This window comes from Aquila chrysaetos, chromosome 17 (assembly GCF_900496995.4).
Source record: "Aquila chrysaetos chrysaetos chromosome 17, bAquChr1.4, whole genome shotgun sequence".
Lineage (NCBI taxonomy): Eukaryota > Metazoa > Chordata > Aves > Accipitriformes > Accipitridae > Aquila > Aquila chrysaetos.
Window position 1 is genome coordinate 12972590 of NC_044020.1, and position 12901 is coordinate 12985490.

Genomic DNA, 12901 nt, shown 5'->3' on the forward strand with positions numbered 1-12901 from the left:
AAAATATCCTTTACTGACCAGGAGCCTTGATATAGAGCTACAGAAGTCAAATATCGATTATTAGGCCTCGGTACATAGGATTCATTTATGCCTTGTAGTATCAGTTTTAAAGCAGAATAAATTTATTTGAAGTACAAGTATTTTAAAAGATTGAGATGCGGTGACAGTTTTTTAAAAATTTATATGAAACTTTTTCTTTCTTCACTTATCCTTTTAAGAAAAAATATTTCACATGAGTTCCCTGGCAGTTTTTCTCAGAATTTGATTTTTCCATATCAATTATTTGAAAGAAAACTCTTCTGAAAAATTCTGTGGAAATTTGGGACCCTCACATTTCTGACAATTATTACTTGATATTAGATTTGTAAAACATTCATGAAAGAATAAGCTACCCTCTCATCTCTTTGCACTTGCTCAATTAACTGCAGACTTACATGTCTCTCTGAGATCTGATCTCTGTATAGATCAGATCCTTCTTTTCAAGTCAACCATCTGAAAAATTTAATCCAACTGTGGCAGTGTCAAACTTGAATTTCATGCCTTGGGGTTTGAACTCAGAAAATCTCTTTACTGGAAAAATTGATAAAGTGCTTCATTAATTTACACTCGCTGTTGATTTCACATTCTTTTTGAATCGCCTCTCTTGCAATGGTTGTGTGTTAGAATGTGATATTAATAGTTTTGGAGATAATGCTTGTAAAGATCTGCTGAAGCACAGCAATTAAACAGGAAAGATCAGGTAAGTAAATTATGAAAAGGAAGAAAATCAATACTCGCTATGAAGGTAGGAATAATCCTGATTTTCATTCTAGAGCAAACATAGAGGTTGTGTAGAAAACACTGATAGCAAGATCTTTCTCTTTTCCTCTCCTATCTGCTGATACATTTATGAATGCAACTGTGCTAAGAGTATGGTTTCTCTTAGTTTACCAAATTAATGGGTGGTTCACATTAAATACAGCATATCTCTCTACTTTGTACTTCAGGCATTTTCCACAGGAAAGCATATTACAGAATATCCTAGTCAAAACAATGAGGCAGCCAGCATCCTTGCCTTACATGCATCTCCTCTGAGAAATGCGTCAGCCTCAAGATTGTCTTGCATACATCACCAGGGAAAGTATAAAGGTGATTGATGCTTCCCAAGCCAGTTACTCCCAACAAAGTACATGTTTTTACCATGATATTCCATATACATTCAAAAAAAAAGTCCTTATTCTCTTTGTAAAAGCAAAGATGTTGTAAGTCACAGAGCTCCTAACCTGCATGTGTTAAATTAAATGTATGTATTACAATGATAAAAATGTGACTAATAGCATAGGACTTGGCGATAACTTTGGTTTTTGAAGTTCCTTTAGGTGTGAGGATGTATTCATCTCTGGTCAATACTGAAGATAAAATGGAGACCATCAAAATATTTACAGCAGCAAACGACATTATTTTATTTTTTGTTTTGGCGTTTAGGCCTTTTCCCCTCCAGCATTCTGGAATTGACTGAATTTAATATTTAATTATGCCAGTTCTATACATGACAGCATGATCAGATATAGCTCCCCTGAAATGGGGCACTGTTTCTAAACATATGCGCCCTTCCTGTAGTTTCAGAAAATGGTAGTTTACAGTTCAACGTAAATACTATCTTTCATCCAGAAATGGTCTTTCCTAGCCTTTTTCTTGAGGCTCGTTGCCTTGCTGTCTGAATTTCTTATGACTGCTTTTATTCCCCAGATAAAACTCTATCCTCCTCTATATCCAAGCATATTCCAATGTGTTTTCTCATGAGGACGCCCCTTCATCTTTCTCAAATGCTAAAATAGTCTGGCCAATGGCTTAATTAGTTATTATTCACTTTTATAAAAAATAATATGAATTTACACTTTATGATATCTAATATACATGAAAAGATATGTGTGTGTGTCATCTTGTAAATATGTACCAGGTACGTGCTCTGTGGGGGAAAGAAGCAGCAAAGCTTCCATACGTAAGCTCCCCAAGCTGCTCAATTCACCTAGTTTTCTTGAGAAGCACAGCCATGCTACCTACAATGTGAGAAAGTGTGCATGCGGTTCAGAAATCTGCTTGTGTCACCTCTGCCCATCAGAAATGAGGAGGACTGCTTTTGTTGAATGGGTGTAGTGGGCACGGGATCACAAAAAACTGTTGGAAGGGTGAAAGACAATCAAATTAAAGGACACAGGGAAAAGCAGGAACAGAATAAAAGTGCTAAGGGCAAGAACAGAGGAAGAGCAAAATTGAAACTCTGAGAACCAAGAGACTTATCCTAGTATGTAATTTATACATATTGTATGTGCGTTTTTAAGTATGCATGCTGTTGTAGAGCATTTTTCTTCCCATCTTCCATGGCTCTGGCTTGCAGCAGGAGTTGGAGCCTAGTAGATGCTGTCACTATACAAGCTTTTTGAACTCATTCTGTGGAAGCATTTTCTATTAATGGTTGCCAACAAATCCTGAAGTCATGGATATGTCTGCTAAGGAGAAAAACATTTGGTTTTGCTGTGTTTGAATTCCAGGAACAAAATCTGAAAATTAATTTTATGCTTATTAGAGTAACAGTGGAATGGTCAAAGAGCTAGCATTGAACTGGAGTGCATAAAAATGGGATGTCTCAAGATGATGAAAATATTGGCAAGTTCCTATTACGGTAAAAATATTGCAAGACAAAAAGCCTCTTATTTGTGACATTTTTCTTTAATGTCTAAACTTGAGTTTGACAAATTTTAACACAGAAGCAGTAAGTATTGTGAGTTGACTGCTGAAGACACTAGCATAATTTAATACATCTCTTAAGATTTCAGAGGTGATGTCTGTGGTGGAAACGGGGTAAGTCATAACAGGAAAATATTTGAATCATTTTTAAGAACTGAAAAACAATCAATTCAAGTAAATTTCCTAGACTTCTTGTCAAAATCAGTATAAATTATAATTTGCAACATCACCAGATTACAAGTGTGCATTGTGTACCAAAGGCTACCTTTTTAATGTTGTAATTTGACTTTGCCAAGAGTTTTTCTGTAGACGAAAGCTATTCAAACCTAACAACTTAAATAGAGGGAAAGTCATCAATATGAAGAATGTTTAATGAATTCAGTTTGAATTTTTTAACTATAGTTTTTAATCAAGAGCTTATAATATTCTAAAGGATATCTTTGATGAATATAGTGTTTCCAAAACCAGTCTCATTCTAAATAGCCATTTGTGATTATTAAAGGGTAATGGAGCTTGAATGACATTTCTGTATTACATTTATTAGGACAAAGGTATTAAACAGGATTACAGTAAGAATGATAGAAACAGTTAAATCTCACAGAGAAGTTGATGCTAGGAGACGTAGGCAAAAACGAACTGAATGCTCAAGGTTGTAAGCCATGTGTTTCTAACTTGTGTCTGCGGAGCAATTTTGTCTCACCCCTAGGAATGCCCAGGATGAGCATTCACAATTTCCTTTTTGTTGTGGAGGGGTTATTTATTATTCCATTTTAGAGCTAAAAGGAAATGCACCACGAATGGGCACCTAGTCAGCCAGCATACATAGCTATTCAAACAGAATTAGAGGAAAGTGGCAGAAGTAGGTGCAAGGCAACAGTGAAGAACTGTGACAATTACGATGGTAGACTAGGAGGGATAGAAATAATGGTATTGAGGGCAGGACACCTCAGGACTTAATTTAACCTTTGCCACAGCTGTCAAACTCCATGAAGTTTTCACTGAGATCAGAACTAAAAGTGTCTATACTTTGGGAAGTTTGAGAAGAATATTGATTTTTTTCTACATTATTCGGTGCTTGGGTTAATATACTGATTTCTTTTAGCAAAGTAAATATCTTACTCGTGGTGAGTTCCATTTTCAAATGATTACACAGGCATTCCTTCACTGCATAAATGTGATCTTTCTCTCCACAAGACACATTTTATGCTTGCAGCAGGTAGAGAGCTGCTCATCCTACTGTCACACTTTTTTAAGGTTCTCAGTATTGTCACTTATTATACTGTGACCTCATAAGCCTTTTAAATAAATTTATTTTCAATATGGTCTTTTTAATTGTTAGATCATGCAGAATGGTCAAAACCACGAAGCCTTCATGTCTGACTCGTATTACAAAGTAATTTACTGGACACAGTACTAGACCACGATTCAGAAGATAAATTCTTTCCTGGCATCGTCTCCAACCACTCACTTGTTCTCTTTCTCCCTGTCTCAAATTCTCTAATTGTAAAATGAGCTGAAGTTTTTGTAAAGTGGAAGTTCTGCTTGGGAAAAGTGCTATATAAGTGCTAGGTAATATTATTACACAATATTCTAAAATAGTGTTGTTACAGTGATATGATTTTGAATTTGTTCCCAAAATTGTTAGATTTGTATTTGACTCAATTTATTAATACTTCTCATTTTTCCTTCCAAGATCCTATTTCTTCCCAAAAAAGGGAAAATAACCCGCATGTTAAACATTTCAAGGAGCTGCCACTCCAGCATGCTGAACAAAGCTCTTTAGACCGCTGCTTCTTCTTTTTCATTGTCATCTTTTGTCCTCTGAAGGGTCATTTCTTCCACTCTCTAAAAATCTACAAACTAATTGTGTAGTATATAATAATCTATTATAATATGTCTGTTACAGTTCTTCATTCATATGTTTAAAAACACTGTGAAAAAATGAGTTTTATGCTTGCCTGAGAGACATACCCTGTGCAAAATTTGAAGGCAGCTACATGAAATAATCTTACTTTACTTAAAAATTGTCACTTGGCCTGACTGAGAGATAAGATGCCAGATTTGTTTTGTCATATCGGTGTCAGACAGGGCTCCTCACTCCTACTTTCCAGAAGGGCAACCCTTTAGTAAGAACCCTAATGTGATGCACTCAAATAGGGTGATGTAACTAATTAATTGTTATGAGGACAGCACTTTGAATACAATTGTCCTGGTTAATCACAGGACCTGCTTTCCATCCCTACTTTTCTAAAGCCCTGCTTGTGTGGGCATTGTGGTTAATTATGAAACCGAAAAACTCCTGTGCTGTCAAGTTCGGGCAAGGAGACACGAAGAGTTCATGGACTGACAATTTCTGCTCTGAGGAAGCACAATTCAAAATCCTGGTTTAGCTATCATACAATTATCTATTCTTTCCAAGCCTTTTCAAGCTTTGCCTTTTTTCAGAGAATAACCTTTTTTCCTTTGGCTGTAGTAACTCTGAATAATGGAGAGCCTTTTGTAGTGACCTTCTCACTTCAGTGTAAGTAACAATCCTGTTATGGTGAACAACTTAAGTAATGCTTAATATTTTGTTTTATGATTAATCTTCTACCATTCCAATTTGGAAACCATGCCTTTCTACCTTCTCTCTTATTCTATACCCATACTGGCCTGTGATCTTTTACCCAGTAAGTACTGTTGTACTGGGATGGGCCAACCTAGAGAAGAATGCTGTCCTTAAAATGATGTCAACTTCTGCTTTTGGTCCTTTCCCTGTTCCTGGGAACAGTTCTTTTGCTAGCAAACTCTATTATTTTGTTATCTTAGTAACTTTTTTATGTTTGAAGAATATATTCTCTGTCCAAGAATGTTGTATCTATGAGCACAAAAGAACTGATCTTGATACACTGCTCGTCTTCTTTCTGATCCCAGAATGATAAGACTCAAGATTTGCAGATGGAATTTTGTAATCTGCAGCTCTGGGATGAATTAAGCACTCACAACAGAGGTGTAACTGGATTGTATCACTGTCTTCCTATTATTCTTACAGATCAAAGAAGAGCACAAGTAGATACTTATGTTCTAAAACATCCAAACCAGATGGCTGGTTTCTTTTTGTAGAGATTTGTGCTTTTCAGCAAAACAATTGCAAAAAGGCCATCATTCATTTCTCCCAAATGAGATTATTCCAGGTCTGTGTCTTATTTTCTTTTTTGTTTTGCAGCTGAATATGATCTTCTACTAGTGGCTTGGTCTTTGTAACAAGTAGGAATTCTGTCCTCAAACATTTTTGTTTCTGGCCACTTCCAGGAGGGTTGTTGCTTAGAGCTTGTGTGACAGTCTGTACTATTTCCCAATTACTCTGCCATTTAGATTTCTTATAGCACTCCTCCACACCCCAGAACACAATCATCCAAGGCCAGAAGCTTCTGCAAACTATGAGTATGCTGTTGGTGACATAAAGGAGAGGGGAGCTGAGCCCTGGCACTCACAGACAGGATAGAGACAGAAGAGGAATAGCTGCAGCCAGGCTGGAGGTGTCGCTGCCAGCACCTTTTAGTTGTCAGTCAGGAGGAAGGAAACTGAGGGAGAGGGGACATGAACAGTATTAGAGTAGAGAAAGAATCAAACCCAAACCTGCTTTCCAACAGATTAACTATGAAAATAAGCTCAAGAGAAATATGAATAAAATAAAAACTGGTAAGGGCATGTAGCCAACCTAGACGCTATATTTTCCTGGCTGGTAAAGTTCATAATTACTGATGGAGATGTCAAGATTTACAGTTCCAGCTCATAGTAAGCTCACTGCAGGCAGTCCAACTACATCTGATTGTTTAATGCAACATATAGATAAGAATTACTATATGTATATCTGTATAAATAGCTGTATTTATTAATAGGATTTTGCATTTGAAGGTAGAGCAAACAACTCTAAAAAGAACTCCTAAAGATGGATAAACCAGGTGTTTGGTGGCTTCATGTGGCTTTGCTTTGAAAGTGTCATGTAGCAGGTAGAGAGCTGGAACAGCAGAATGAAGACCCAGTGTTAGAGAAGGACGAGACAAAGATTCCTATCACCTGCGGACAGGGAGGTTATAGTTCATCTGAACAGGAAAAGCACTGATTGTGTTCTCTGGTAGACTACTTAAGAAATACCTTCTGTTTTCCATTAGCAATGGAACAGACAGCAGAGAGACAGAAAAATGCAGCCACTGATACATAAGCATTCCCATGGACACACTCTCCCAGTGTATGTGCTGCAATGTTCTGCTTTCAAACAAAAGCATATTAGCCACTGTTTCTTTTTATCCCTTGTAACAGGAAGAAGCAATAGACAAAATATAGTACAGCAAGGAATGTGTGTGCTTTCTTGTTCACTGTTATATAGATAACAAGTGCTAGAAAGCTTGAATGGATTAAAAATATAAGCAGGTTGTTCTTACTTATTCTCAAGCTGCTATGTGCTTGTAGAGAAGGAATCAGCATAAAATCTAATGGATTCTGTGAAATCAAAACTTGCCTAATTACACCTACGAAAGTTTGATCAGGAGGATGCTATTTAAATCCATAGTGTCATGTACAAGCTGCAAACAGTTGTTAAACTATTTTCACTTGCTGTGGGAATACTTTTTTTTCTTGATGATATTCTAATTGTCAATATCATAAGTCTGACTACCCAGTTTCACAGCTTTCTATAATTTAATTTATTATTCAAAAATTTTAACCTGATAACTAACACAGCTTATAGGAATGAAATTCTCAAATGAAGGAGATTTTAATATATTGAAGTGGAAGATTTTAGGTTCTCTGTAGATCTCACCCTACTTTGGTGATCCTGTTTTGCTCCAGAACTAAGCTGCTGGTTTCCCAAGAAATCTTGAAGACAAAAGAAAACTTAGACAAATAAAACAGCATTTCAATTTGTATATTCTGATCTCATCTTGTAATTAAGGCACAGATTTCTCTCCTCTGCGTCAGCTAGGAAAGAGGCATATGGACTGTTACAGAAGAACGAGGTGCAATGTGTGCACGGTGCAGTTAGTTGTATTTAGGGGTGAGGGTTTGGGCAAATGCTCTTGCTTTTGAAAGTAAGGGATTGATGAAACGGGTAAAATTCAAGCTGTATGTAGACACCCCCTTCAGCTGTGCTGAGGTACCTTATTCCTGAATGTTCATATCCACCCATGGTCCAGTTACAAGCTTCTCACAGTCCTGCCAGTGTATTTCAGTTCTGATCTACAGTAGTCCCTGCTATTCCACACACAGTTCCCCACAAGCTTTTGCTCCACAGCCCGTAAGCAAAATGGGCTGCCAGTGTCATGAAAAAGTACTTCTGGATTTGTTACATAGAAAAATATTTTTTAACTACTTGCTCATTTTCAGTGCTTTAGGAATCCTACCAACCCACTGCAATTTTTTGCTTCACCTACATTATGGGGAAAAGATTTTATTTAAACAGAGGGAACTAATGACAAAACTACTTTCCCTGTTTTGTGTTTTCTCTGTTCTTTTTTTCTGCTCTGGATTTTTCCCAAGGTGAAGAGGGTGAACTCTGGAAATCATTAATCCATGGGCTTTGCTCATGGTGTATAAAAATTTCAAAAAGAATTTGCTATATAAAAATGATTTCCTAATTGATTCTGTCAGAAATGAACTAAGACAGCTCTGTCAAAATAGCCAGAATCTCTTTCAACTCCTCACGCGTGTTGTTTTGTTTTGGTTTGGTTTATGAGGAGAAAATGATGAAGGTTAGATTTAAATCCATTTTTTTGTCTTTAAAACAAATCTAAAGAAAATTGAGCCTGTCCCTGAGCTTTTGTGTTGTGGTCTTCTGAAGAAACCAAGTATCTCTGTGCAGCAGTGAACTGAGCTGAACTGAACTGAGGTCAGGCTGTGTCTTTTTGAGAACTTTCTTCTGTTTCCATTTAAAATAATGAAGGGAAGACATCAGTGATAAATCGTGCTGAATTTGGGAGAGCTTTGCACTTTCTGAGCCAAATTCATGCCTCATAAAACTCCATTGCATTCAATGGTTACAAGATGATTGTAGTTGAACCCTTGCGTTTGTTGCCAAACAAACACAAATGATCTGAGCAAGAAGGCATAATTCAATTTGCCATGCAAATACTTCCAGACTATATCGTTTGGTATCTTAGTTTATTTCCATATCTCCCAATATAAGATATTTTGCTATATAGGCAAAATTTTCTTGTCTGGTAGTATCTATAATAAAACCCAGGTACAGGGAGGCATCTGAGGACCCACTATGCTCCACTCCATCTTTTGTTAGATTTGTCAGGTCCTCCTTGGAATAATTTCTTTTTAACAAACATATGTATTTACTCAGACTTTGAGCCCATCTTCTCCTGTGTAATGGTAGTTTGGGAAGGAGGTTTTGTTGGATAGCATAGTTGCCTCTGAATGTAACAAGGTTGAAAATAATTTCCCATGCTCACAGGAAAAATGTGATTGATAGGAGATAAAGGGCTACCTCTGTTTAACTTGTTTTCCAAGCATATTTGTTATGTCCAGTCTGAAGTTTTGAGAGGTGTCTCGGGTAGTGTTTGGGGGTTTTGGTTGGTTTCTTTTCAGAATTCCTTATCTTTTTCTGCCTTTGCAGGCTCTACAAAGAACACTCAAGGTCCATAGACCAGGCTAGCAAGCTAGAGGATTTCTCAAATTAGTTAATTCCTTGGAAACGTTCAGATTCATTCCATCTACGCTTTTTTGTAACACTTTTGATACAAAAACAGTGACATTTTGACCTCATGTTATTTACTTTGACCCCGAGATTACTTGTCAATTCTATTTTATTTTCTTCTTGATATAGCTGTTCTTCCAGGGATTTTTCTCAAATATTTAAAGATTTATGCATAAGTTGAGAAAAATCTACTGAATTATTTGATTGCAAAATGAAGACCACTTATCTGCATTACTCTGCCTTTTAGCATTCTGTAGTGAATATATAAATGCAGCATACGTGCAAGCAGGGTAGTCAAGCTAATAGGGGAGTATGACAGCAGTCATGCCAGTGCCAAGTGTACGTATGGCGCTATGTATTGGCATTGCAGTGTCAAGAAGATGCTGTTTTCTCCTTTTTTTTTTTGCTTGCTCAGAGAAATCATAGGCATATATCTGTAAAAAAAAGATTACTGCTGTCAGTCCACAATCAACATGCATGTTGATGCATGATTCTAATGAGTAAGGCAAGGTGTGTAAGGAGATAACTTTTACAAGATCAACTGATGTAGCTGGAAAAACAGACAAGCTTTTAGGGGTGCATATAAGACTTTCTTCAAAATGGGAGCTGCAGATTTATTGCTAAGTAGAAATTTAGATGGTATTCTCTGAAATTAACTAAGTAAAGTTAATTACTTGGTTCTGCAAAAGAAAAGTGGTTGCTTCCTTCAGAGAAGAAGGGAATGTTAGCAGGGAGAAAGGTGACCAGATCATTAGCCCTTCTGCCTGGAGAACTCAGAATTTAAAGCTGGTGGTTGTGGTGAATGAGTCCTATTACACATTGATTAAAACCGTACTTTATTCGACAGACATCTATGGATAGTCAATATCGCATTTGTCTCGAATTGACACTGCTGCACTTATACCACCCATTCACTGGTTTTCTTTTTCATATAACCACCTACGTGTTTTTGCATATTTACATCAGACACTGCTCAGACAAACTTTTAGACACCACAGTCTCTGTATGGGAGGTGTATTCATCTTTCACAGTAAAAGTGACCAAATATTAAGATAGGTCTCTCCAGCCACATTCAGTTACAACTACCTTTTCTTATCTGTGCAGCATATATATATGTATTTAAATGCAGACTCTTATCATAAAAAAACTTTTAAATACAGTTATTCATATTTCAGCTGACCGTTGTACAGTAGCAGTAGGACTACCACTGAAGAAGCAGTAATAATTTCATTCTAAAGCATTTTTTTTGCCCCAATGACTTGCAAAACTACAATTAGATTCACATTTGTCATGCTCAAAGATAAAAACAAATCTGCGAAATCTCAGAAAACCTGAACATGTTGTTTCCAAGTTGAATTTGTTTTGAAATATGTTCCCAAATGTGTTTATCAGTTGGTAGAGATGGTTTGGGTTTGTATCAGAGATTTGTCAGGCATTTCATGTTTCTGCTTCAGAGTTGTAGTGATTGCCTTTTTTAGTGAAACACGTTGTCAAACTTAGCTGGCCATTAAGAATATTCTGAACTTGAGGGTACATTAAGCAGGCTTCATTCCGTGCATTGATGAGGATGGCCTAGACCTATCAGGGCAATTAATGAATCAGGGCTGCTTTAGAAGATATTCCTGGGTTTGGTCTGTTCTTTTCCTAGAAAGCTCTGTAGCTCTGAGCTGATCATGAGAACACGATGTGGTTTATGAATCCAGCACTGCCCTGCCTTTCCACTTAGCAAATGCTCTTACACCCTCTTGAGATAAGGCAGTGGCAGCTCTGCTGTGTGGGAAGCACAGTGCCTCTTGCTAAGTGGCTAGTTCAAATTAGATATGGCAGGAACGCAGATATAAGGGCATTTCCTACTTGACTGGCAGGGTTTAATGGATCCCAAGTGAGAGGAATGATTGCTCTGTGAACAGCTTTGGGAGGGCTGCTAGTTAAGAACTTTCACACGCCTCATTTGGCCTGTTTCCAGCTTGAGGTAAGGGGGAAGGGTACAGGAGGAATGTGCTCCGAAAGGGGACTTGTCCGCAAGTAATCAAATTTGTCCGTTGTATGAAAATCTTCCATTGTTACTTGCTACACGGCTCTGCTTTCACTTTATCAGTGAAGGTTTCTGTTCACAAAGAATAGCGGTGAAGGTTGGCAAGTCGGTTTCTTTTCAGACTGAAATCTGCACATCTGATAGATGTTCAATAGACTGCAGTATCTGGAAAGAATGCAAGGCAGCTACTACATTGATTGGACAGCTAGTTATTAGACATTGACTACTTAATTTTCACATTTTTATAAAACAGCATTATTTTAAGATGTGCTTGATATTCCATCACTCTACCCTCTGTGGGCAAACCGAATAGTAAGAAAGGTGGGAAAGACATCAGTTAAATTAGAAGCATCAGGTTTTTTTCACTTGCACAGGCAGTACACTTTTAGATCATAATCTAGGTAACCCAAATTATAAGAAATTGGGGTAAATAGCACAAATTCAGCAAACAACAAAAGCTGATGGATATAATGGGCTAAATACAGTTGTGCTTGGTGATGGAAGTGAAATGTAACTGTGTCGATGCTACTAAAATATCCTTTCCTATTCTGTCCTGCTGCAGTTTGCTGTCATGATACATCAAACCATTATTCTTATATGTGTGTTTATATCTGTGAACAGATGTTGCCCCAAGGCTGCACATAGCAGTAGGGTTTTTAATAAAGCACAGGAGCTCATTCTCTCTGCAGGTTTCTTGTCTGTCTCCTCTGCCACAGCTGCCGTGTCGCTGTGGCTTTTCGTAGCTGCTGCCACCCTGATGTTCTGGCATAGGCTGCTGAGTGCAGCTACACTCTGCAGAACAAGGAGCCTGCCATTAGTTACTGCTTAGCCATGGCTCTCAGATCCTCTCACTCTACAGAAATTAATCCATGTAGAACAGTGTTAGAAGCAAAATAAGTGAGCCCTGACAGCCTTATTAAAAGGGGTCAAAGCCAGAGTCTTTGTTGAAAGTAGTGCCAGCACCCTGTTCCTGTTGACTCGGAGATTATCTCACTCCTTATTCATTAGCAGGGTCAGAGGTGTCCTATTGAAAAGATATCCCTGGCCTGCTAACAAACAGCAGGTGCAGCCCCTGCCTGGGAACACAAAGACAAGTTGCCAGCATCGTGGCAAGGCTTTTTAGCTCTCCTAGCTGGTGTACATCAGTGCCTGTAGCTTCAGCATCTCATTTTATAGCTTGGAGGCACTAAGCCCAATTCTTCTTTGGTTTTTCATCAGCTGCAAACCTTAGAGTTTTGTATTACTGCAGTTTTGAGTATATGCCCACAAACACCTAGAACAGTATGAAGCCGTATTCTTGTGGGAGGGCATTTGAGGCATTCCCTGTATGTAGCTATGCACTTGAGCTCTATATTTTAGTAAAACAAATGAAAAATAGCTCTTCAAATACTTTTTATGGGAACTGGATGACTCCGGTTTGGATTGCATTGAGGAACAAGGATTAGATTCAGATTGGG

At 37.6% G+C, this 12901-nt stretch overlaps 1 protein-coding gene across 17 annotated transcripts in view; it reads left to right on the forward strand.

Annotated features, from left to right (window-relative positions):
- The window catches only part of ERC1 (ELKS/RAB6-interacting/CAST family member 1), a 301837-nt gene that overhangs the window by 273373 nt on the left and 15563 nt on the right, over nucleotides 1-12901 (forward strand). The window lies entirely within an intron of this gene.